This window comes from Uranotaenia lowii, chromosome 1 (genome assembly GCF_029784155.1).
Source record: "Uranotaenia lowii strain MFRU-FL chromosome 1, ASM2978415v1, whole genome shotgun sequence".
NCBI lineage: Eukaryota > Metazoa > Arthropoda > Insecta > Diptera > Culicidae > Uranotaenia > Uranotaenia lowii.
Window position 1 is genome coordinate 111,045,421 of NC_073691.1, and position 26,315 is coordinate 111,071,735.

At 40.5% G+C, this 26,315-nt stretch overlaps 1 long non-coding RNA gene across 1 annotated transcript; it reads left to right on the plus strand.

Moving 5' to 3' along the window:
• The first annotated feature begins 10,742 nt into the window (after positions 1-10,742).
• Positions 10,743-11,849, plus strand: LOC129738699 (uncharacterized). The gene is made up of 4 exons (XR_008735603.1): positions 10,743-10,971; positions 11,041-11,172; positions 11,239-11,369; positions 11,432-11,849. It is a non-coding gene; the product is annotated as an uncharacterized LOC129738699 (long non-coding RNA).
• The last annotated feature ends 14,466 nt before the right edge of the window (positions 11,850-26,315 follow it).

The following is a 26,315-nucleotide window of genomic DNA, read 5'->3' on the forward strand; positions in this document are numbered from 1 at the left end:
CAAGGTGATGGTCTATCCTGCATGATGTTCAACGTGGTGCTAGAAGGTGTTATTCGACGAGCGGTGGGCGAAATGCGGGGCACGATTTTCAACAGATCCAGTCAACTTATCTGCTTTGCCGATGACATTGATATAGTCGGCAGATCATCTGCGGCGGTGGAGGAGATCTACCGCAAACTGAAACGCGAAGCAGGAAGGATTGGGTTGATGATTAATACGTCCAAGACGAAGTACATGCTGGCCTGCGGATCCGAGACCGACCGAACCCGCTTGTCCAGTAATAACAAGGTCACGATCGACGGCGACGAGCTGGAGATAGTCGAAGACTTTGTCTATCTCGGCTCACTGGTGACGGCAGACAATGACACCAGCCGTGAGATCCGGAGGCGAATTATCAGCGGAAGTCGTGCCTACTATGGACTCCACAAGCAACTGCGGTCGAGAAGACTTTGCCCTCGCACGAAGTGTAACCTGTATATGACGCTTATTAGACCGGTTGTTCTCTACGGGCACGAGACATGGATATTGCTCGAGGAGGACCTGCGTACACTCGGAGTATCCGAGCGACGAGTGTTAAGAACCATCTTTGGCGGCGTACAGGAGAACGGAGTGTGGAGGCGAAGGATGAACCACGAGCTCGCGCGCCTCTACGGCGAACCCAGTATCCAGAAGGTGGTGAAGGCTGGCCGGATACGCTGGGCGAGACATGTTGCGAGAATGCCGGACGACTGTCCTGCAAAACAGGTGTTCGCTACGAATCCGGTAGGAACAAGACGAGCGGGGGCGCAACGAGCGAGGTGGTTAGACCAAGTGGAGCGTGATCTGGCGAACGTGGGGTGCCCGAGAAATTGGAGAACGGTTGCCATGGACCGAGTGAATTTTAGGAATTATGTTCGTCAAGTTATGTCGTGAGACGGAATACTATGTAAATAAATAAAATAATTGTTTTAGTGGCGGGCATCGAAATGTTTTGGATGCGGTGAGTTGCTTTTTTATACTAATAATGGTTTTGAGAACTATAGTTTTTATTTTGATTTGTTTTTCTAGATGCTGTTCCACACATCAGATTGGCAGGCTGTTTTTACGCTCCCGGTTAATTCCCCCCGATCGGCAAAGACGGCACGGGAAAATCATTGGCAACCATCGGAAATGTGCTGTTCAAATTGGGCCGGTGTGAAATCGGGAAAAATGCCATCGGAAAGACCTTGCCGCGAACCAGGCACTTGAATAGCCCGGCTAGTGGCCAACGGGAAGAAGCCAGCATCCCATCGGAGGTTCCACATTCCACAATGGTCGGCGGTAATGCTGTAAATTACTTGTATTCAAAATGTGAAAAATAAGTGAATGATATTTTTAGTTTTTTTTTTTTTTTTTGTAGCGGCCCACCACACTCCCCCACACCAAAAGGCTCAATTGAGCCCCCTGGTAATGGACGCTACTGTTCTCAGCATGTCTGGCAGCAATGAATAATAAAAGTTAACGCGAGCAAATTTTAATCATGCTGAGAACACAAAATTGTTTAATGTCGTGCGAGGAAATGTATTATTTAACTAAATTGACAACAATATGAATCTCAATGGAAAATAATTTCCTTTGAAGAGATTCATTATACTATATTTACTATTACACTAATTATATTTACTAATTTTATCAAGTTATGTTCAATAATTTAATAAGATAAAAATACAAACTACAATTTTTTAAAGAATAATAATATTAGAAATTAACGCTACAAATATGCAAAAGGTAAGCAAAACAAAGACTGGTTGATGATCGACTGTTTTAATGGTTCAATTTTTCTTTCAAAAGCTGTATCACTTTGGTTTTGAACATGGAACGATTGGTTATGTTTTTAATATCAGTTGGTAAGGTGTTGTATTTAGTAGGTCCAATAAACGAAATTCTTTTTTGCCCTAATGATGTTGTGGATCGGCTTCGTTGCAAGAAATCTGACTGGCGAGTGTTATGAGTTCGCAACCCCGTAGTAAAATGGAGGTTTTGAATATTTTCAGTTGAGTGTAGATTATCATAGATATATATAACAGTTTGCAAATCACAGAGTTCAGATATTGGAAGAACGTTATGCGTTCTTAAAGAGTATAGCTGAAAGGTAGGGAATAACAAAGGGAGTTTTAAGATGTTTTTCAAGCATCTATTCTGGAGCGTTTGAAGTTTCTGTAAGTGAGACAAAGAAGCTCTTCCCCATATCCCCATATAGTTAAAATTAGATTTTTTTTTGAAAAAATAAAAATAAATAAAATTTTAATGCAATCCTTAGGAAAGCGAATTTTTCATTGTATGAACCATGAAATTGTACAGTAAAAATTATGGTTTTGAACCCTCAATTAATCTTGATTTTCATCTTCGCTAAAACGATCGAAATAAACGTATTTCCATGGTTTTATTGTGAAAAAATGGAAACTGTTTTAACCATGAACTTCATATTTTTGGGCTTTTCAATGTATGGAAAATCGCCATTTTTTTCATGGTCACGCTGCATAACAATACCCCTTTTTCATGGTTATTTTTGTCAAAACTATTAAATGTATGGTCGTAAAGTATGAAGTTCAATGGGTATACACGGTATTGTAGACCATAAAAATCATTGTCTCCACCATACAATTCATGGTAAAGTGAAAGTGAACTTCATGGTTTTTTCACCGTGCAATTCTATTCGGGGTGTCCGTAATATCACGGAAAAAAGTATAGTATTTATTTCCAACAATAATCCACTTATATTCAATCATTTATCTGATTAATCCTCGGCTAACTATTGTAACAGATGCGTCTTGCCCACAATGTCAGTAACTTTTTTATAGGGCGCCACTTCCAAAGAGGAAGGTTACTGACACAAGATACATGGAAAAAATGAGTTACTTATAAAATGTATTTCGATTACACCTTCATTATAACTAATCGGTTGTTGCTCAAAATTTGTGTTTCCTCAATTCAATTTTGGGTAGTTTTGGGTTGCCAATATACATATGTGAACTAAAATTCGATTACGCAGCTCTGTATAAAAAGTTTGTTGTTGTTGGAAATCTACGGGGATGTCAAAATTTATCCAAAAAGCTTTCGGTAGCCGCTGGTAGTTGATCGCAAGCAATTTTAGTTTTCAATTGAATTGCTCAATTCGTTTACGAAAGTCATTAAATTTGGGATCATTGGTCTTTCGTTTGCTCAATGATTTATTTTGAGCCGAATCCAGTACTGCATCGAAAAATAACTAGAAAACAGGGTAAGTAAAACTAAAAAAAATGAATCTTCTGTCATCCGGCAAAGAAGAAGCTTTGCGGAAGAATAAAAAAATTATCACTTAAGTGATAACTAATTAGTTTATCGCATTTTAGAATTTGGCCGATATAACTGTTCAGAATTGGAAAAAGTTATCGACTGCACTGGAGGAATGGAAAGTTCCGCTTTTATAAACAACACTATCTCTAAAAATTTGATTGATTGATGATGATTCAGCTCAAATGGCCGTAAACGATGGATCACAGGCAGCTTTCCATCGAGATCTAAAATGTCGAAACTCATATTGTTCTTCCTCGGGCGGTTGAAGCAGATTCAAAATATATCATCATGATCAGAAGAAATTGCAACGTTCCGGGAGTTGACAAAGGTTTTGCGACGAAATTAACGCTTTGGAAACCAAAGAGAAATACAGCATATAGGTATATAATTTTTAACATAATTTATTGTTACATCCAAATAATTGATTCTAGAACATAACCGAATTTATTCTAATTCATATTTCTAAGCGTTGGGAACCAAAACAATGAAACATGAACGTACCGAATTAAGAATTTAAAAATTTCTCATTCCCATCTATAATATGTCAGTCGTCCAGAGCGCAATTCACTGGGGTGGGTGGGGGGTGGGGGTGTTTGAGGGGGCGCAAGTAGATAATAAATAATGTTCCTAATAATTATACAAAAAGTTGAAAACATTAAAAATTGTCTCATGTACACTCAATTATGAATGCTTGTTTGTTGTGCTAATAACATTTTCATTCATTCAACCGGTAAAATACGTTAACTACGGGGAATATGTCTTCGGGAGCAAAATTCGACGAGCTGCTTCCTCTTTATCAACCGGATAAGGATGCGCCAAAACTACCCCTGTCTGGAGCTATCCGATGTGCATAGCATAAGGTATAAACACCGGGAGAATCGAGATGCTGTTATTTCTTTCTGCATAAGCTGTCGCAAGACGCCGGCTGCTTGCTTTTAATTGATACGTAAATATTTGCAATTTGCAATGCAATTCTGATGAAAACAACTCATTTGTTTTTTTTTTTGTATTTCAGTGTCGCTACTGCATCCGATAAGATGACCTGGGAAAGCTGAGTGTTCAGCTAAAAGAACGGCACCGGAGAATATTTTCCTTATCGGGACACGGTCCGAGGTCGCGGTGTCGTCGGTGCCGTTGCTGAGCCTGGTCTTCTTGATTTCGATCACAGCTCGCACATTAGCTTGCAGGGACCGTATGATCACAAGTGGAGCAAGATGGAACGACGCGGAGATGGTCATATCAAGGGAGAAAACCTGAGGGACAATCCTTAAGACGACAGGTCGATAAATTAGTATTTGGATGTAGGCTTTTAGTAAGGTAGATAGATGAAAATTATATTAGAACTAAGAAGTTTAAGCTATGACGTCAAATCCTGTATATTATTGCCTGTACTAATGTGTTCGGACGAAATAAAGTTTTATTTTTCGAAAAAAGCCCTTTTTTTCAAGAAATTCAATAATCTTTACTTTTGCGTAGAAATTTTTAAAACGCATGGGCATCCCCATGACAAAATATACAGAATTGACTAACTGGCTGAAAGCTTTCGAATGTGTAAAAGCTTTTTGCTCACGCTCTGTGTAAAGCGCCCAAACATAAAACTATGTGGAGACACTTTTCTCGAATCTGTATAGATTTTTATACAGAACAGAGTAACTTTGTTTACCGTGTATGAATGCCGGCCCAGATTCTTAAATAGGGCGGGTTTTAGTTAATTGGCTCGATTTATCTTAATCTGGCCCACGGTTGACCAAGTGAAAGCAGTAAAACTAAACTTGAACAACCCTGTCAAGTTTTTCCAAGGAGTACAGCAGAAAATCTTAACTATTCCGAATCGAAAATTTCCAATAAGAAACTTGCGCTCAATAAAGACTTGCACTCAAGGAATTGCCTAACCATCGGCGTATTAAAAAAGCATATCCGAACTGTTTCCTTTTATAGCAAGATTTTGTTTATGTATTATTGTTGATCTAGTAAGCTCCTATCTGGTTCCCTTTCACTTACAGGCTATATTTACAGAGGTTACCTTATTTTAACGGCCGTCGTCCTGATTCAGTGGATGGTACTTATCATAGCCGCCTGGAGGTTGGCGACTGCTATTTAGTGGAGATCACAGGAAGCAACCAGCGTAGGAAACTTTGCGTGACCCGGGGGCGCTCAAACTTTTATATCCGAGAGTTAACTGGGTGGGACGTTCGGATGTGCTAGGATAGAAGATAGCTTGTTGATGGTTAAATACAAACTAAAGCTTTATTCGCCCTGCGCCGACCAGCGGCGCTTCTGAAAATAGGGTGACCATAACATCTCCATTCTTATGTTGAGAGTAACCTCGAGTGTTATACACGCAGAGAAAACTTGGATTTTGAAACAAAACAAAACTGACTTTGATTCAAAACACTCAGTTTTTTTAATCAAACTCCTGTTTTCTTTGAATCAATGAATTCTCGTTCTGATTCAAATGAATAATTTTTGAAAGAAAGAATTAATTTTTTGAACCGAATAATTTTGGAATTTGATTTTAAACAAATTCTTTGATTCAAAAGACATTTTTTCAATTGCATATGTCTTTTAAAACAAAGTAAATTTTCTTTCAACCAAAGGCCGTTATTCTGCGCCGCGCATGAGGTGACGATTGTCACCTCACCTCGAGTCCCGTGAGATTTGTCACCTTATTCCCGGAGTCGTTGTGGGTAAAGTGACAGAGGTTCACTCTAGGTGAGTGACCGAATGAACACATCTGTCAAAATGGTAGAATTTTGCTGGTGTTGTTTGGATTTTGCTCTCGCTTCGGATTTTCCGAAGTAAGGCTGATGTCATGCTGAAGCAACTAGCAACGCGACCTACAACGCAACGTTCACACGACTAACCAGCTCTCATTTGATCTCCATGGAAATCGCGCAGACCTGTCATACTGGTCGCTTTGTGTAGAGCGACCAATCTGATGCCAATGTGTTTAGTAGCGCGACTAGTAGGAAATCCAATAGGAACATTGTTTTTTCTCGATTTGAAGCAGTGATTCCGGGTTTTAAGCACAATAGTACGAAGATCTGTCCGAACTTGTGATAATAAACTAAAAACTATCTTAATCGGCGAGAAAAATTTCATGAATTCTTAGTTCCGGCAAAAAAACAAGGAATTTTGTCGGTTCAAATTTCGGCATTCTTGCAATCCGGGTCGTGATTTGATGAGTTTTTGATGGCTCCGGAAAGAAAGGAGACGATTCAAAGCATTATCAGATGTAGAGAAGTGATGATTTGTAGGGAATTTCAAAGTGACAGGTCGCGCCTGCATGACATACCAATGCAATGCAACGCAATTTTATTGGAACGTTGCGTTGCGTTGCGTTGCTAGTTGTTTCAGCATGACATCAGCCTAAGTTTTTAGAATTTCGGGTTAGAATTTCGGTTCGAAAATGGCCATCATCGGATGGTACGGTTACAGCAAGCTGCTTGAGGAAGAAAAATGGACGATTTGTGCGACGTAAGTGGAAATTTCGTTCATCGAAGCTAAGTTCGGATCTGGGTCATATTGCCGGGGAAAAAAATCAGATGCCGACGGCTGCTGCTCCAAAAACCCAGCGCACAAAAAGGCGGTGTTAGTTAAACATTTCCAAAGGTTTATCAGGTATGTAAAATAATTTGTGTTTTGTACCTGAAACTGTTCGATCATCCAAGAGAAGTTAAGTTTTTTTTTCGTTTTCAGTAATGGCGAATGCTGCCGGTTTATATATTTTCCTCAACTGAAGTTACCCCCATGGCATGCCTGAAGTTGTTATCGCCTGCCAGATAGGAGAACATAGAATGCCGAGCATTTATCGGAACCAACGAAATAGCAGCAGCAGCAGCATCAGATTCAAACGACGAATTTCGGTTACATAAACCTAAATCCGGCTTTCAATTTACCGTAAAATTGTATTTCAAATTTATCTTTGCATAGCATATTATTAAAAAGTGAAAATAAAATTAAAAGTACTATAATATTTGAATTCCAAAGTTTTCGTCATTTCATCGTTTTAACGGTTCGAAAATCAAACTTCAATTAAATCTAAATTTTGGATTTCATTAGAAGATCATACAATACCATTCGCCATTCAGTATTCCAATCCAAATTACATATTTGAGATAGCAATGAAAAAGTTTCAATATATTTAAAAATCATATTTGCTAATAAATATGCTTAATTTTATTTCCAAAACTATCATTCATTAGTATAATTAACCATTTAGAGCCTTACATTGTGATTTACATAAATTCTCGATTAAATTTCTATCTCGTCACCACCTGAAAAGGTACCAACAATTGTCACCTAAAATCGTCACCCGAATGCGACGATTCTCACCCACGGTGACTACGAGAATTGGGTAAGAACTCACAAAGTTCATCCGAAGTGACGTTCCTCACCTAAACCGACTGCTGGAATAGAGTGACTTGGGTGACTCTACTATCGTCACGTCACTCGAGGCGCAGAATAAGGGCCAAAGAAAAATGTTTTCAACAGAAAGGAATAATTTCTTTAAGTTAAAACTTCAAACTTAGAAGATAATTTGGATTGAGCAAGTACCGAATTTCGAATTAAGTTTCGCCGGTCGTGTTAAAAATCAAAACTAGTGAATCAGAGATAGCTATTTAGGAGGATTCAGGATGAGGAATGCATACCATGGTAAGTGCGTGTTAATCCATTAGTCAAAAAGTGAATATTTAAGATTTTATATAAACTTTTGCATTGTTACAGGACCACGGCTGATTCCGCCCAAAATCCAGCGGTCTGATTATCTTCGGGCCGATCTTCAGCGACAATCACCAGTTGGATGACCGGAGTTGCTTCCGGAAGTTTATTGAGTGGTCCAAGAAGAATGCCCTCAGGCCAAAATTTAGGACCGGTTAATTCCATTATAGTGAACCAGTGTTTGTGTTAAGTTTGTAATAAAAATGAATTTAAGATGTAAATTGTTTCTTTTTATTGTTCAAAATTCCTAATTGGAACTTCTGAACAACAGAAAATATTTTTTCCAATTGGAATAAAAGGAAAATATTTCAATGAACCAATCCTTTTAAATCTAAATCTAAATTACATTGTAGCTTGAGCTTAGCTTGAGAGCTTAGATAAACCGTACATTTCAGTAGTTGCTTCTCCGTGATTGACAAGAACCATCAAAATTGTACACAGATCCAAATAAATGGGGCTTGGGATTAGCTTACCATTTTCTGTGTACACGTTTCGAAGGTTCCTTATCTTATATGGTCAATAACGGCGCCGGCCACGTCCTTACGGTTCATCGGGGAAAGGGAAGGATTGTTAGTTCGACTTCCGTTGCTACTAGAGACCGAATACACCTCTAAATCTCCACGGTCGTCACAGGAAGGGTGGTTTGTTAGTGGGGAAGGTAAATTAGATCTGGATTCCCTTTGGGAAGGGATGTGATCAAAGCAAAGTTAAGTATTTAATGTTCGTCGCGTCGCACACTATCGAGTTCATCGCGTTTTTATTTAGAGCAAATACGTCCTAACGTGGCATTGTCATACACATACAATGTACTTAGCACCGGTGCAACTCACCGAGTTTTACCGCGCGTTAATGACGAGGAGAGAAAACGTCCTAACGTGGCATTGTCATACACGTACAATGCACAATTTTATCGTGCGCTTAAAATGAGAAGAGCAAAACGTCCTAACGTGGCATTGTCATACACGTATGGCACCGGAGCAACTCACCGAAGATTATCGCGCGCTTAAAACTAGAAGAGCAAAAACGTCCTAACGTGGCATTGTCATACACGTATAACGCACTTGGTGCCGGTGCAACTCACCGAAGTTTATCACGCGTTGAAAACGAGAAGAGCAAGAACGACCTAACGGGCAAAAACGTTCTAACGCATTATGCAAACAGGGTGAGAAAGAGGAAAAGAAAGGAAAGAAAAAACGCATCCGAGCGCGCTTGCCTGATGTACACTTTTCCCAGGCAACTGAACGGAGGAGGAAATCACCATTGCTGCTCTCTTGCTCCAGCAGCATTATTACACTTTATTTATTAACACCGACGACTGAACGAACCTAATCACGTCTTTCAATCTCTTTATCTTGAAAAACAAATAGTTTTATCATTTTTATCACATATCTAACAGACATTTAAAAAAAAATCATTCCCTAGATAGCGCTAGCACAAAAACAAAATTACTCACCAGATGTCGGTAGCACAAGGTACGCGAACCTTTTTAAACTCTACTAGTGACATCTGTATGTCACTAGCGGATTTTTTTAGAACCACCATGCACTGACGCGTCATCACACAACCATTGCAAAATCGAAAAATAAGAATTCTTAAATTACCTGTTATCTGCGACAATTTTACCCATACCTCCATAACCGTCAGTAGCACAAACACTTCAGCCACGCTCCAAATAAAATTATTATTCAAAAGCACATATTTAACACCTGAAAATCGGCTTAATAAAAACTGATACTAAAAACACACTTTCAGCTTGAGCCAGGGGTGCCAGTTCTCCTCTAAATCTAAATTACATTGTAGCAAACGAAAACAACTTTGCATCAAATGAAACTATTTTTTGTTTCAAATCATTAAGATTTTGACTCAAAGATTTTTCAAAAGAAAAATTCTTTGAAACAAAGGAAAATGTCCTTGAACCAATGGAATTTTTATTTATCCCAAAATCAAAGGAAAAAATCCTTTGTTTTGCGGCACTTTCCTTTGAAATAAAAAATCTTTTTTCTGCGTGTACAATTACAAAATAAACTTCTTTTTTTTTTTCTTGAAAACTCATTCTTGCATTTGTTCCGGATCGTCCCAATTAAAACTTAAAAATCTTCGAGTGGACTGTATTCACTTTGGGAACGACTTTAGGAACACTTCAATAGCACCACTTAATTGATTGTTCAATCCACTGTGGGTGCAATTAAGGCTACCCTGACTCAATAGTCCGTTTAACTAGCACACTTAGTGCTGTGATATGATCACCGGTGGAGTATTTTTCTTCCGTAATAAGAAACCGACCGATTTGGGATAACTTTACTTTTATTTCCCAATTACTTAACCGAAAGATTGGCCGACCGGGGGTATCGAATAAGTTCAAGATGTTTACTTGACGGAGGTTTGTGCGAACTGATTTATTATCTTATGCTGACTGGTTCGATTCACTCAACAAGATCATATGATCAGTAATTTGAGAGTGAGTTCTCAAGAGAGAACTCACTATTTATCTAGTCGCTTGGGGTGGCTCTTGCTTTATAGCAACTTATTAATAACGTTCCACAACATGCCGGCCCCCTTGAAACCATACGGGTTTCGAAACAAAACATTACAAACATGATCTTAAAGCTATACAAACATTTGGACAACTTATTAACTAACAGGATACAATACTACATTCAATTTCACAGCTCATTGCAATCATACATGAAAATTTTGTTTGACAAGCAATATGTCCGTGTATACGCAACTTAAACCATTGGAATCTCATGCTACTGAGTCGCATTCGCTCTTCTCTCGATGCTGTGTGGTGTGGTAAGTGGCGACGGAAAACTGGACTGCTGGCACAAACACATTCACTTGTTGTTTTGATTGGCTGCTGGCAGACTTTGGGTGATTTTGCAGCTCAAGAAGTTTTCGCTGTACGAAAATCATAATTACGTTGTTCAATCGTACCAAAACATCCCATTTTCGGAGGTAAGTCGATCATTATTAGAGAATAGGGGCTGCAGTTGACGGATTCCTCTATTCTCTCCACTCGCTCAGGTGCTGCTGCTGTTGGTGTCGACGGGTACCCTTCATTGGATGGTGGACTTATTTTCTTCGATGTTGTCGGAACCTTTGCTGTGCGAAATTATAATCAAGATGTTTTCCCATAAAATCATCCGACTTCTGCAGGTAGGTCGCACAGTATAAAAACGTAAAGGGAGCAGTTGATGGATATTTTTTAATTGGCATGCTCAGGTGCTGCTGTACTGATTGGCCAGTGTCGATGAGTGCCCTCCGCTGGGTGGTGGTTTATTTTTCTCGCTGATGACGAACTTTGCTGGCTGGCAAACAGCAACGAAAAAACATAGGCCGTGTCGATTCTTGTTGTAAGTATATTTTGAAACGTGCGAAAAGTTTTGAATATTGATTCTATTTTGCTTATTTTTAGTAGGCGATGAAATGACTGTTTGATTGGTGGATGTTTTTCATGGCCGGAAGCGGAAACCGAAGACCGTCGTTGAACCTTTCGAGCGTTGGGTGGAGCATACAATGTGTGTATTTGGCCAATTGTACAGCCTGTCGATCTTCGACCAGAGGCTGATGTTTTCTGTTGCTTCCAACGACCGGGGATCTGTGTACCAACCTGTCGACATTCGACCAGAGGTTGATACGATGGATGAAGCAAACGTGATCCATTGCTCGTTTTGATGACCAACACCGAAGATTAACCCGTCGACCTTCGACCAGGGGTTGTGTTTTACTCGATTATGCGATCAAAGTATCAACCTGTCGAACTTCGACCAGAAGTTAATACCTGATCTAAATTGATGAATAAATGAATGAATAATCAACTGATGAAAACTTGTTGATTTAGTGTTTCCGGAACCGAAGTAGGGTGATGATTGCCTTGGGTGATGAACGATGACCTCCTGACCGCCTTCTGAGCTGATGTTAGGGGTTGACCGGGGACATTCTTTCGTAACCAGATGAACTTGTGTGCTGATTTCCAACTTTATGAAGCAGTGATGTGAACGAAATGCGTTGCTGTTTTGGGGTGCGAGAATTCCGAAGTGTGCGCTTGCCCAAACCGGACTTGTGGTGCTGGGCCGGACCGGAAGTTCTCGGTGGTGGGTTATTGAAGGCCTCGATTGTACATGCGGTTGGGGTCATGAAATAGAATAATCGTTCGAACGGACTTTAGCGGGTGTTTTGAAAACTGTACAGCACATACATCCTTTTACCAATTTTATAGTTCTGACAAACATATTCTGACGTAAACAGACATACATAGACTAACGTTTCCGATAAATGCGGTTTCTGACAATGGTTTTTCAGACATAATGATCTCTGACAAATCGATTTCTGACAAACATTCTGACAAAAACTGACACATTTCGCCAAATGCGAATTCTGACGATAAACTTTCTGACAAATTACTGACTTATGAAACTCTGACATGTTTCAATTTTCAACTTATTTCATCTGACACGATCATTCTTGATCAACTGACATATGTTGTCGACATAATTGCTATCGCGGATGGGAAGTGGGAAGGTTATTTAGATGTCTCGGTCAAGTATTCTGTTTTTCGTGTTAACTATTACCGATATATTGCTCACTGACTTTGCATAAAGTAAACCATTCAACCAAAAACTTTGAGCTCAGGATTAGATCCAACAACCGTTACATTGTCATCTATGACATTGTCTGCTTTCGACCTTTTCCAACGCTTTCTTTTTCGTCGTTTTCAGACCGCGAGTGGCACCGTTTTTTTCGTAGAATGTGTTGTGTGCTGATGGTTCTTCTCGACGTCTGCTTTGATAGATTATCGATGAAGACGGAGGCATAGAATGGAGGACATTTTTAGTCATTCTGACCAACTGGGTCTACCGTCAATTCGCCGTTCGACAAACGCCGATTGAGGTGCGACACGGTAAAGCAAATCTACGAATAGATTTAAAATTGTGTTGTCCGACTTCAGCACGATGTACTGTTCCAAAATACGAAGCGATCTTAAATTTGGACCAATGTGAGTTGGCCTTGGACGAATTTGTTCTACTCGCAAATCTTCAAAATTAGCTGAAGAAATTCCAAAAAATGGCCGAGTGATGCGAGTTACTTCAGGACCCTTGTCCGACTGACTGATTTTCTGACATAAAAACTGACATAGATTCTGACTGTTGTACTGAGTGGGTTTCTGACCGATTTTCCGATAAAGTTCTGAATGTTTTTCCAAATGTTTTTCTGAATGGATTTCTGAATGAGTTTCTGAATGTAGTTCCGCTTTGGGATCTGAATGTTTTTCTGAATAAATAACCGAATGATTCACTGACAGTTTGCTGACCGATTTTCCGACATTTGTTCAGACACAATCTCACGGACGCAAGAGAGCAAGTTGCGTATCAACCGAGACATAACCTGTTCCGTGTGATCTCAACATTTCTGGAGATTTAGTTGCTTGCAATACTACTAGAGGCGTAGCAAAACTGTGAACACATTTGCATCGTTCTTGCAATCGTGTGATTTCGAAACCGATTTTCAACGCGAATGATAGCAGTCGACAACAAAAACTGACAAACTCATACTCTGTATGGGTTACTGACTGAATCCAAAGTGTGCGAATGGTTATCTGTGGTGTACTGTGGGTCATTTTGTGGGTCGGGTGCTTGAACAACTGGGTACGAATTGGTGGATTGCTGAGTTCTTCGATTTGGTGTGCGCTGAATTTGTGTGCTTTCTCTACTTTGGTTCGTTTCAAACTGATTAGCATTATTGGGTCTGTTGTGCGTTGGTGGAACGGAGGAGGAGTAAGATGGTGAGTGAGGCCGAGAAAAGTAAAGATTACTTTCAAAATGCAAGAGTGTGTTGTGATTTCGATGGCATTTTTGACAGGGACTTCTAGTACAATTTATGGCAAAATGACCAGGTTGCAAACACTTAAAACACAAGCGACGTTCTTTCACTTCCGAAAACCGTTCTGACACAGACAAACTCTTAAAAGTCCGACACTGAAAAATGTTATGCTGACGATCTCCACAAATGACGCAGCATTCTTGGGGCTGCGATGCCAGGAAAGTTGTTGTGTTTCTCAACCGTCGATAATCTGGCTGAGGCGAGCTCCTAAACCGTCGATACTGTGGATCCGGTGATCTCGTGAATCTTGGGTGCTGAGGTTCTGGTAAAGTATTGGCGACGAGAGATTGCAGAACCAAACACTGATCTCGAAGGAAGTTCATCAAACTGGAATAGGTCGGCACTTCCTTCGAGTTGTGATGCGTTTCCCACTGCCGAAGTGTTACTGGATCTAGACGCATGCAGATCATGTGTGCCAACAGCGTCGACCAGCTTTCGGTATTTTCCCCAATCTTGTCCAACATCTGTAGATTTTTGTCGAAGTCACCGATGAGGCGATTTAACGACTCACTGTTCTCCCGACGAATTGGCTCGATTGCGAAAAGCGCGTCCAAATGCGCTTTGACGATGAGTTTCTTATTCTCATACCGCCTTTCCAACAAACTCCATGTCACCTGGTAGTTTGCGGCCGTGATTTCGATTGAGCCGATTTCTTGCAATGCGTCGTCCGTCACCGATGACCTCAAGTAGGTAAATTTGTCGATCGGGGAAAGCTGGCCGTTGTTGTGTATCAAGCTCTGAAACATGTCGCGGAAGGTGACCCATTCTCTAATTTTTCCGCTGAAATTCGGCAGCTGAATTTCAGGCAGTTTTACTCGCGACATTACTGAATTCGTAGATGAAACTGACTCTTCGACTGACACTTGCTTTTTCCGCTTGAAGGCTACCAGGGAAGATTTCGCTGTGCAGTAGACCTCTTCGACCTGGCATGCCGCCTCATCAAAGTCAGCCTCACGCTTAGCGATTTTGGCTTGAATTCGTTTTTCTCGCTGACTTTCGGATTCTTTTGATTCTGGTTTGGTTTCGAGGTCTTCTTCGTCGAGGATAACCTTCATCTTCCTCTGGACGTTGTAGAATCTCCGCATCGCATCTTCTAACATATCCAACCGAACGTCGATCTGGTTTTCGTGCCGTTCCACTGAGAAGCCGTCTACGAACCTAGCTACACCGTTAATTGTCCGCTTTAGTTGTCGCTGTTGCTCCTTGAGCTCGTTGAAGTCGACGTCCTCCATGATAAAGTTTGGGCAAAAAAAACTTCACTGACTCAAAACTGACTTAAAATCCGACAAATATTCTGACACAATCCGAAATTAAATTTATTGCACGTTGACACGTCCGCTTGTATGTTGCACAAAATAATTGCCAATTCACTCACTAATTTTAAAAATAATTCAAGAAATAATTATTTTCTCACCGACACGTCCTAATGATCTCCACAGACCATTAATCAATAATGCTGACCGAAGAACTTACTCAATCAATGATCACTTATTGATCACTAGCTAACAAAATGCACCTTGCGTGCTCTCACCGATACGTAATCATTGTCCGACTTAACGTTATTTGACTCAACTCAACTCAACGTTCTTATTTTTGACCGAAAATGAATGACCAAACGCACCCGATTGACTGAGAAAGTTTTCAATGAAATAATTTCCAATTCCGAACCACAAGCAGCAGAGAATGATGTTGAAAAAACCCGATCAAGGATTGCACACAATTCCAGAATAAAAAGATCTTGAACTTTAGTTTTCAACTTTATTTTGAGCAATTCATTTACCCACAAGCTACCACAAAAAACATACACCACCAATCATGCACACTTTGTACTTCCCTGGTTTCCGTGAACCGATTCCGTAGGCCTCAGGGAATGTTCCGCCGACCGATTATTCCGATGGTTAAGTTCGCCCTCCTTAGCTTTGTGTTGTAGCAAAATGGTGTTCCGGTTGTACTGCGGTGATTTGATTAGCGCTGATCAGCGCGATGGCGAAGCAGCGATGGCTGCGGTGGCTTGATGCTACCGAAAGTGCGATGGCCGTGCACTGATGCCGCAGGGTACTTCTTGCGATTCCGAATCCGTCCGTCACTGTCCGTAGGCTTTACTGGCCACACATCCGGCTCGAAGGACCAAAAAATGTTCCGGATCGTCCCAATTAAAACTTAAAAATCTTCGAGTGGACTGTATTCACTTTGGGAACGACTTTAGGAACACTTCAATAGCACCACTTAATTGATTGTTCAATCCACTGTGGGTGCAATTAAGGCTACCCTGACTCAATAGTCCGTTTAACTAGCACACTTAGTGCTGTGATATGATCACCGGTGGAGTATTTTTCTTCCGTAATAAGAAACCGACCGATTTGGGATAACTTTACTTTTATTTCCCAATTACTTAACCGAAAGATTGGCCGACCGGGGGTATCGAATAAGTTCAAGATGTTTACTTGACGGAGGTTTGTGCGAACTGATTTATTATCTTATGCTGACTGGTTCGATTCACTCAACAAGATCATATGATCAGTAATTTGAGAGTGAGTTCTCAAGAGAGAACTCACTATTTATCTAGTCGCTTGGGGTGGCTCTTGCTTTATAGCAACTTATTAATAACGTTCCACAACAGCATTGTTGTTTTTCAAAATTCGAGAAAACTTCCCGAATAGAAAAACATTGTGAAAAAACCATGAATTTCGTTGTTACAATACCATGGATTTCATAGTTGACACTATGAATATCATCGTACATGAAACCATGAAATTACTGTTAAATTTATCGTTTTCGACATTGAAATTAATGGTTTTCACCAAATTTACCATGAAAAAAGGGGGTTGTTAAGCAACTTAACCATGAAAAAATGAACTTTTTTCGATACATCTGAAAACACGAAACTATAAAGTTGACGGTTATTATAGCTTCCGGTTTTTCTAATAGGAACTGTGGATACCATTGTTTTCCAATGAATTTTCATTGTTTCTAGGAAAATGAAAGTCAATGTAATAATGTATTCTAGATCATGAAATGCCAATCCAGTTTTTAATTTTTATTTATAAAAAAGTCAGTTTTGTTGCTTTTTGTTTGTTATTTATTACTTTAATTCTTTCACTAAAATTTATCACTGTCGTAAAATAAATCAATTCTTAAATAAAGTCTTTTTCCGGGCCGCTGATAGGTTGAACCTTCTGGGGCGCTGCTTTAATTTCTTTAACCTGGGCGTTTACTAGGCGGGCATTGAACACGTATCGGACCTTCTGATGGCATCTTTCCGGTCTTTCCAACCTTGTGGAAGGCCTCCAGGCCTCATCTCCTGCTCGTATGTTTGTGTCACTGAAATTGCAAAAAAAAGTTTTAAAGAATGTTTTTCCCTTGGTTTAGATACCACTCACCGATTGGATCCGAAAAATCACCAAAACTGCCGAAAAACCGACCGTCGACCGAGATTTTTTCATCCGATGAAAAATGTCCGAATTGCGATGTAAACATCCCAGCCAACAATTTGGTAGGTATATCAAAAGATATACGTACGTCTATGTCGACACTAATCATCGTATATGACGTTAGAAAAAAGCATATACCTACCAAAAGTGGAGGCAATATACGTACATCTTTTCGTTATTTTCTGATTTACGACATCGACAACATCATATGTGATGTCATTTACGATGTTAGAAATACTTTGGTACTTTATGTCGCATTGGCGTCATTTTATACGTTACATTAAAGGATTCGATTCATGCGCATTTACGATGTTGGGAGGATTGACAGTTCCAACCACACTTTATGCGATGTGTATTTTACCTTTTTACGACTTGAAGCGATATGATGATAAATTGGCGATTTTAGTCACCCTTAATGCGAGGTGTGTGGAACTCTTGTACGACTTGAAGCAATCTGACGATGAATTTGCGATCTAAGTCACCCTTTATGCGAGGTGTGCCGAACTCTTGTACGACTTGAAGCAATCTATCGATGGATTGGCGATTTAAATCACCCTTTATGCGAGATGTTTTGTACTCTTGTATGACTCGAAGAAATCTGACGATGGAATGTCGATTTATGTCACCCTTTATGCGAGATGTGTTCCAGTCTTATACGATGTTCAGAGATTTTAACATCGATTGACAAGTCACATTTTATAAGATGTGTGTTGTAAGCTTGTACTGTATGATCCAATTTGACATTTTATGGACTCTTTAAACGATACTTTATGTGAGTTGTGATGTACTCATGTACGATTTGTACCAATAAACGATTTTGCGGACCACTTTATGTAGCATGTTATGTGTAATATTGTGATGAAATACAACTCTAGGAAGAAATAAAAGTAATTGATGACTTTACTGATTTTATTATAAAAAAACATTGAAATGCGAAATGAAATTTCTCTTTCATTCCTCCTGATCGTCAATTCACGACACCTTGTCAGCTTTAGGTTGGGTTGCTCATCAATCGCCGGGTAATCTCCAGGCGGGTTTTTTTTTTATCTAAGCCTAGTAGGGGAGAGTAAACCTGTTATTTTAGAAAAAAAAATTTAGTGAGGTATTTGTCCAACGTTGTTTTACCAGAACCTACCTTTATTATTTTATTTTATCCGTTGGCTTTAGTCGTCAATTCACACAAAATTCAAATGCTGATACAAAATAGCAAGCACGATCGCAAAATTGCACATCCACTTAACACAATGGTTTTCAAAGTGGTCCCTACCGCCCCCTTGGGGGCGTTGAGAGCTTCCAGGGGGGCGGTGAGCTCAATGTTGAAATTGGGGGGCGTTGGAAGGGCTCATGGGGGCGGTGAGGTCGTAATTCACGTTTTCACAAATCACAAAACAACGTAGATTTGGAATAACAACTAGTAAGTTCGATGTACAAAATGAAATTACGTTACAAATCTAGACATCAGGTTGAAGACTAAAACATCTATGATTTCACAGAGCCGCAGCAAATTTTTGTTCCAGTATCTCAATAATTATTTTTAAAGGTAACTTCAAGATTTTTTTTATATTGTCACTGATTTTGTATAAATACGCTCTACAAGTTGATCTTGTTTGGTAAGATTATTTTGGGTTATACTAAAACAAAAATAATTTTAGATGGCAATGCTTGATAACCTCCAAAATATTTCGTCTCAAAAAATCAGCCAAACAGAAAATACCTTCGAAAAAATTTGTTTTTAAAGACGTCATCTGTGATTTAGTGATAGACATTTTTGAAAGAAAAGATGTAAGAATTATTTTAGATAAGATTTATTTTGAGTTCTTATTCGATCATCTCTATTTTCATCGATTCAAAATATCAATTGTGCCATCTGCCATGGATAATCTTTTAATCTCTTCGGTTTTTACAAATATCGCCTGGATTTAGTTATTAGACTCTAATTTAAACTTTAAGACACGTGAATGCTGCATAACTGTGAACAGGAGTCAAATTCAGATTACAAGAAGTAATACTATTCTTACGTTATTTGACCGGCTTGACAGTATTTAATTTGAATTCAATAATGCAATCTAGTCTTCAACACTAATGCAAATTAATGGTGAATAGAAATCTTTTTTAAAAAAATTATGATATATGATTTGATACCAAACTTATTAATAAGTTTTAGTAAGTGTCCAGGAAACTTTACATAGAATTAAGTGTTTACTGGAGGTTTGAAGTAATATGAGGCCTTTGGAGCCAAAAGGGTATACTTAAAGGTTGCCAAACTGCTCGGTTTTATCAGGGTTTGCCCGGATATTTATTGAAAAACTCGACAAAAGTCTGGTTCGGCCTGGTTGCCCGGATTTCATTGAAACAAGCCCGGATTTTGCCCGGAATTATTCACTTCATTTACCAAAACAAATAAAATAAAAACGAATTGTATTGTTATAATTTTTATTTATGCGTTCAAAAAGAAATTTTTTTAGCATATTTTACGGTAATATTTTTTCTTGATTTTTTGTATTGAAACTCCTAGGTTTTGACAAAATTTGCCTGGATATTACCCGGGTTTTGTCAACGATCCAGATTTTCATTTTTTTAATAGATTTTCTGATAATTTGCCCAGGGGGGCGTTGAGCTTGAAAACTTTGCAAAAGGGGGCGGTGAGTGAAAAAAGTTTGAAAACCACTGACTTAACACGATCCAACACGATGAAGTTTTAATATCATGATGAGATGTGGGCGAACGTTAAGTATCTGTTAATACGAATTTGATTCGGTCGCATTCAATATATTTACATCTTGGGTAAAGAGACCGATTATACGATTATAATTATACTTGTTATAATATTTGTAGCTATATCGGAAAGACACGGTGTCAATTTGCCTACTTATGTGACATTCTAGTAAACATACAAAGTGATACGAAAGACGATGCTTACGTAGAATTCTTTACGAATTTATTTGAAGTCATTTACGATTTCGATTCGAAAGTAATTTGTGTACCAATAAAATGCATCTTAAGAAATCTTATGCGATCGTTATAAGATTTCATTTGACATCGGTGGAACTAAATACGACTTCATCCAACATATCGTAACTAGGAGTAAGTATACTAGCTTGAAACGAATCCTGATTGCTTTTCTTGAGCGATTTTCCGAACATTGAATTTGAAAAGATACGTGAGTTTTTAAATTACAGGTTGGTATATTTTAAAGGCAACCGTTTTCAATTACACGTAATAGTAAAAAAATTTCTGTGTAGGTTAAAGCTTGAAAACATTTCGTTGAAGGACGTATGCTTTTGGATGCTCAATGCTTGGGTTGAATTGCAACGTACAATTTTGCCACATGACATGGAGGAGAGATATGCTAGCAAAGCGTTAACGCATGAAGAAGTTTTGAGTATGACGTTGGATGACTAGTCAGCAGTGTGGTGAACAAGCTTCCGCGAAACGCACCATTTCACAATGTTACGATTTTTCACATTAAGACAAGCCCGAACCTTAAACTATGAATCGCACTAGCATCCAAGCGATCTAAAACTCGAATCTAGAATGAATATCAATTCTTCAATCTCCATCATTGATACACTCAAAGACACTCATCATTCATTCATCCGTCTTTTGCACTCTCGCATCACTTTTTTTCCCACACTCTTCGCTCACATAACGATGAATAACTTAACATTAATCCATTCATTCCTACACTCAACAACTATTCGCACCACTATATATTTTCTGTTTACGCATTATTTTATCAAATTAAATCGGATAATCATGGACTAATCATTTCAAGCTAATTCTTGTAGTTCATTTCAATCAACAGTCGTTGGATAAATTCTACTGTAATCATTTTTATAACATATATATTTTCCTTGGGCCATACCTACCAGGCTGGTACCAGCGGAGATCGGGTACCCAACCCCGGTGGATGCTTTGGTCGCATGCAGACTGAGAAGGTGGCCGCCCGCGTCTGTTCCCCAGGTCAGGGGCGGCGTGCAACAACAATCGAGAGTCTGTTCTCCATGTCAGGGGCGGCTCAAACAGCGTCTGTCTTGCAGCAAGCGGCTGAATTTATGAAATGCGGCTCCCGCCAGCTAAGTCCAAGATGGCAGCCCCATCGCGGGATAGGGACTTTAGGCTAACAACCTACTGCTCCTGATATCTTGTATTGTTACAGAAACTGAGAGAAGAAATAACCGAATTGGAACTTTGGCAACGACTTTTAGCATGAAAACACGGACTAGAATTGGAACTTGGAATTTTTTGACCCTTGCCCAGCCAGGAAAGCTGGCTCAACTGGCTAGAGAAGCTAGCCGCCTCAAGCTAGAGTTATTGGGACTGAGCGAAGTCCGTTGGCCTAACACTGGAGAACACAAGACACAGTCCGGGCAAGTACGGCTTTACTCTGGCATACGAGGAGAACATGCTACTCGGGAACGAGGAGTTGGTTTCCTGTTAAGCCCGCAGGCCCATGCGGCCCTCATAAGATGGGAACCGATAAACGAAAGAATAATCGTAGCCAGATTCAGAACACGGGTTAGAAACCTTACAATGGTCCAGTGTTATGCGCCAACTGACGTTGCCGATTTGCAGGAGAAAGAGCAGTTTTACAGTCAATTGAACAGCGTGGTTGAGAGAATTCCGAAGGGTGACATTCAAATCCACTTAGGCGACTTCAACGCAAAGATTGGGTCCGATAATCAGGACTTTGAGCGCATCATGGGGCGCCATGCTAGGACAGATGAGCGAAAACGGAGAGCTGTCTGTAGAATTTTGTGGCAACAACAACATGGTGATCGGTGGATCGCTCTTCCCCCATAGACCAGCACATAAGGTCACTTGGGTATCCCGAGATGGCCGAACAGAAAATCAAATTGACCACATCTGCATCAGTCGAAAATGGAGAAGGAGCCTTCTTGATGTCCGCAACAAACGAAGCGCAGACATTGCATCTGACCATCACCTCGTCCTTGGCGAGATACGACTGAGAGTTGCGCGTGTCCAACGGCGCGAGGAGAAAGTCGGGTGTCGATACGACGTCCGCCGGTTGGAGAATCCAGAGGTGAAAAGGGCATACGTTGAACAGCTAGAATCCCGAGCCTCGGAGCTGCCGACAGACGGAACAGTCGAAGAACAGTGGTGTGGAATCAAGAATGCCTTTATCACGACGAGCCATGGTACTCTCGGTAAAGTTTGTGGAAGACGAAGTGAATGGATGTCGGATGAAACCTGGAGGATGATCGATGATCGGAGAAAGGCGAAAGTCGGAATTGAGCAGGCATGTACCGGGTCAGCCAAAGCAGCCGCCCGCTTACGATATGCGGAGCTGGAAAAGGCAGGTCAACGAGCTTGTAGACGAGACAAGAGAGCCTGGACAAACTCCCTAGCCGAAGAGGGAGAAAGAGCCGCCGCCATTGGAGATATCCGATTATTATATGATATTTCTGGCCGCCTTAGTGGTGCAAGGACTAATGCAAGAATGCCGCTGAAAAACCGAGCAGGTCAGCTGCTGACAGATCGAACAAATCAGCTCAAGCGTTGGACTGAGCATTTTGATCAACTTTTCCGAGTTACAAATAGCAATGGCCAACAGAACCCGCAGCTCGAGGCGCCCACAGTAAGTCGCATTAACGGCGTCAACTCGGAAGCGCCCTCGCTGGCTGAAATAGAAGCGGCATTCAAGGACATGAAGTCCAACAAAGCGCCGGGAATCGATTGCATTCCTGCTGAAATGCTCAAAGCCGACCCTGCCTTGTCAGCACAAATGTTGCACTGTCTTTTCGCTGACATTTGGGATACTGCAACATTCCCGGCCGACTGGATGCAGGGTGTTCTCGTAAAGGTCCCAAAGAAAGGAGACCTAACAGAGTGCGGTAACTGGCGTGGCATAACTTTGATCTGTACAACCCTCAAAGTACTCTGCAAAGTGATCCTGAACAGGATCCAGGAGAAAATCGACGCTACACTCCGACGGCAACAAGCTGGATTCCGATCCGGACGATCATGTGTGGACCACATCACAACGCTACGAATAATACTGGAACAAATCAACGAATTCCAGGACTCTCTTCTGCTGGTGTTCGTTGATTTCGAAAAAGCATTTGACCGACTAAACCACGAAAACATCTGGGCTGCTCTTAGACGACGAGGGGTCCCAGAGAAACTAGTCCATCTCATCGAAGCACAGTACGAGGCATTTTCGTGCAAGGTCTTGCACGACGGTGTCTTGTCCGAACCAATCCCGGTAACTTCTGGAGTGAGACAAGGATGTATTTTGTCACCGCTGCTTTTTCTCATCGTAATGGATGAGATCTTGACTGGATCGATTGACTGTAGACCAAACCGAGGATTGCCGTGGAATCCTTCAACCATGGAGCAACTGAACGACCTTGACCTGGCAGACGATATTGTTTTGCTCGCCCAAATACAACAAGACATGCAGAGCAAACTCGACGACCTCACAAAAAGCTCCAAGGCAGCAGGTCTCAAAATCAATGTCGGAAAGACCAAGTCGATGGAAATCAATACGGAAAATCGTTCCAATTTCGTGGTAGCTGGACAACAGGTTGAGACAGTGGAGTGCTTCCAGTATCTTGGTAGCCAGATTACGCCTGATGGTGGTACCAAGAAGGACATCGAAACCCGGATCAGAAAAGCCCGATTTGCGTTTGCGAGTCTCCGAAACATCTGGCGGTCACGCCAGATCTCTCTACGAACTAAGATCCGAATCTTCAACTCAAACGTCAAATCCGTATTGCTGTACGGGTGTGAAACTTGGTGCACATATGCGGTGACGACGCGAAAACTGCAAGTTTTTGTGAATCGCTGCCTGCGGAACATTATCCGCGCTTGGTGGCCTGGCAACTGGATCTCAAACGTTGAACTTCATCGCCGGTGTCATCAAAAGGCGCTAGAAATCGAGATCCGGGAACGTAAGTGGAGATGGATTGGGCACACGCTGCGAAGAGATGAAAAAGAGATTTGCAGAGAGGCGCTTGACTGGAATCCAGATGGGCATCGAAGAAGAGGCAGGCCCAAAAGCTCGTGGCGGCGAAGCCTAGCCGCTGAAATCCGCACAGTTGACGAGAACCTTGGCTGGCACCAAGTGAAGACGCTGGCTCCGGATCGCCAGCAGTTGAGATCTTTTATCTCAGCCCTATGCGCCGGTCAATCGGCGCTGGACCATAAGGTAGGTAGGTAGGCCATACCTACCACAAGCAGGAATGGTCGAGGACCTCGAAACATTGCAGTCATGAAACCTTTCGGAAGTGATATTAGACTTGGAATCAGCAGCACCGACCCCAAATGATTCGTGTATTTTTCCAAAAACAATGAATGAAATGTCGGGAAGGTAATTATGCACGAGCAACTTTAAGACCGCATTAGAACAATAAAAAATACTTACTTTTAAAGATGCTAAAGTTTTCTGGCCAAGAAGCGGATCAAACCTATATTTAAACCTTGAAGTCATTGTACCTGCCGGTAGGCTGTCTGTTGCCGAATTTAATTGTCTTGGAATTCCGCATCTTCCAACTTGATACTTTTTTGACGTAGAATTACGTCTTACGGCAACACCATAGGGGTGCAAATTGAAATTCGCGAACGGATCTCGCGTCACGAAAAACGCCTCTTTCACGGACATCTTTTCCGAACAACATTTTGGGTCGGCTATGTGTTGGTACACCAATACTAATAACGCGCTAATACAAATTGGTGCGCGAAACACCCTTAGCGAAAAAACCCCGATCGTCGACCCAAACTGCACTAGATGCGAAGTTATAAAAAAGCAAGGATTGCCCCGACCCGGTTTCATTTTGATTTTGGTCTTTCTCCCGGTCGGTCGGTTGTTGCGACCAAAAATGTGTGCAATGCTGTTGAGAGAAGGCCGCTTGCTAGGATTGTGCTGTTTGAAGTTCTCCATCAGGACGACGAGGAGAACTATGCTCGGCTGAGTAAACCATTGTCACTGAAACCCGGAGCATTCATTATGCAGTTTCAAGGTTAAGTTTATGTTCTGGCAACCCTATGCCAGGCCCCTGCGGCACCAGTTCAACATGATGGACTGGTGCCGCAGGGGCCTGGCATAGGGTTGCCAGAACATAAACTTAACCTTGAAACATTCGGTTCCTTTGAGAAAATCATACTCAAAGGAACTTAAAAGGCCAAAATCCCACCAAACCACATCAGTGGCATCGTCCAGATTTAGCAATTTTCCACATCTGCGGGGTCAGCCAACTAAATGCTTCAGGCTACTTTACAAAGGCATGAGTCACTTTTGAAAAAAAAAATTTCATTTTAATTTTTTTTGTGTGTATCCACCTGTAATTTTTTGAATATTAAAAATTTTTACAACATTTGATTAAAATTATAAACCTTTCGTTACTTTTCAATAACGTTCTTCTATAAAGATGAAATTTTAAATAAAATTTTTATTGTGCATGGCAAAGATAATTCCACGGTTCAAATCTTAAATCAGAACTTTGATAAAAAATTGAAAAGCTATCCGCGGTCCCGATTTCTGAACAGAAAAATTTCACGAAATTAAAATGTGTAGAAGTTTGAGTATGACACCATTCATTGACATATAATATTTATTCAAGCAAAAAATTCCATTGGAAAAACCTGAAAAAAATTTCACTCTCTAAATAATTTTGTATTAAGTGCGCTTTACATTAAAGTTAAATTTGTTGTTGAATTTTCATCTCCATCCAATGTACAATGACGACCCCTTTTGTATACCCCTTAGTGCGCATTTCCCCAACTGATTCGAATTAAACGCATAATACTGAATCTTTAAAGCTTTTCTCTGAAGCGTTTGATAAAACGCTTGAGGTTTGTAGTTGCATAATTGCAGGCGCATTGGCTCAGTTGCATTGGATTCATGTCAAAACGATCAACATTTTCCGAGTATGAATATTTACCTATTATGAAACATATCCTATTGAAACAGGACCGGCTGTCGTAATTCTACGTTGACCTTGCGGTCGTGGCTTATGTACAACCTCT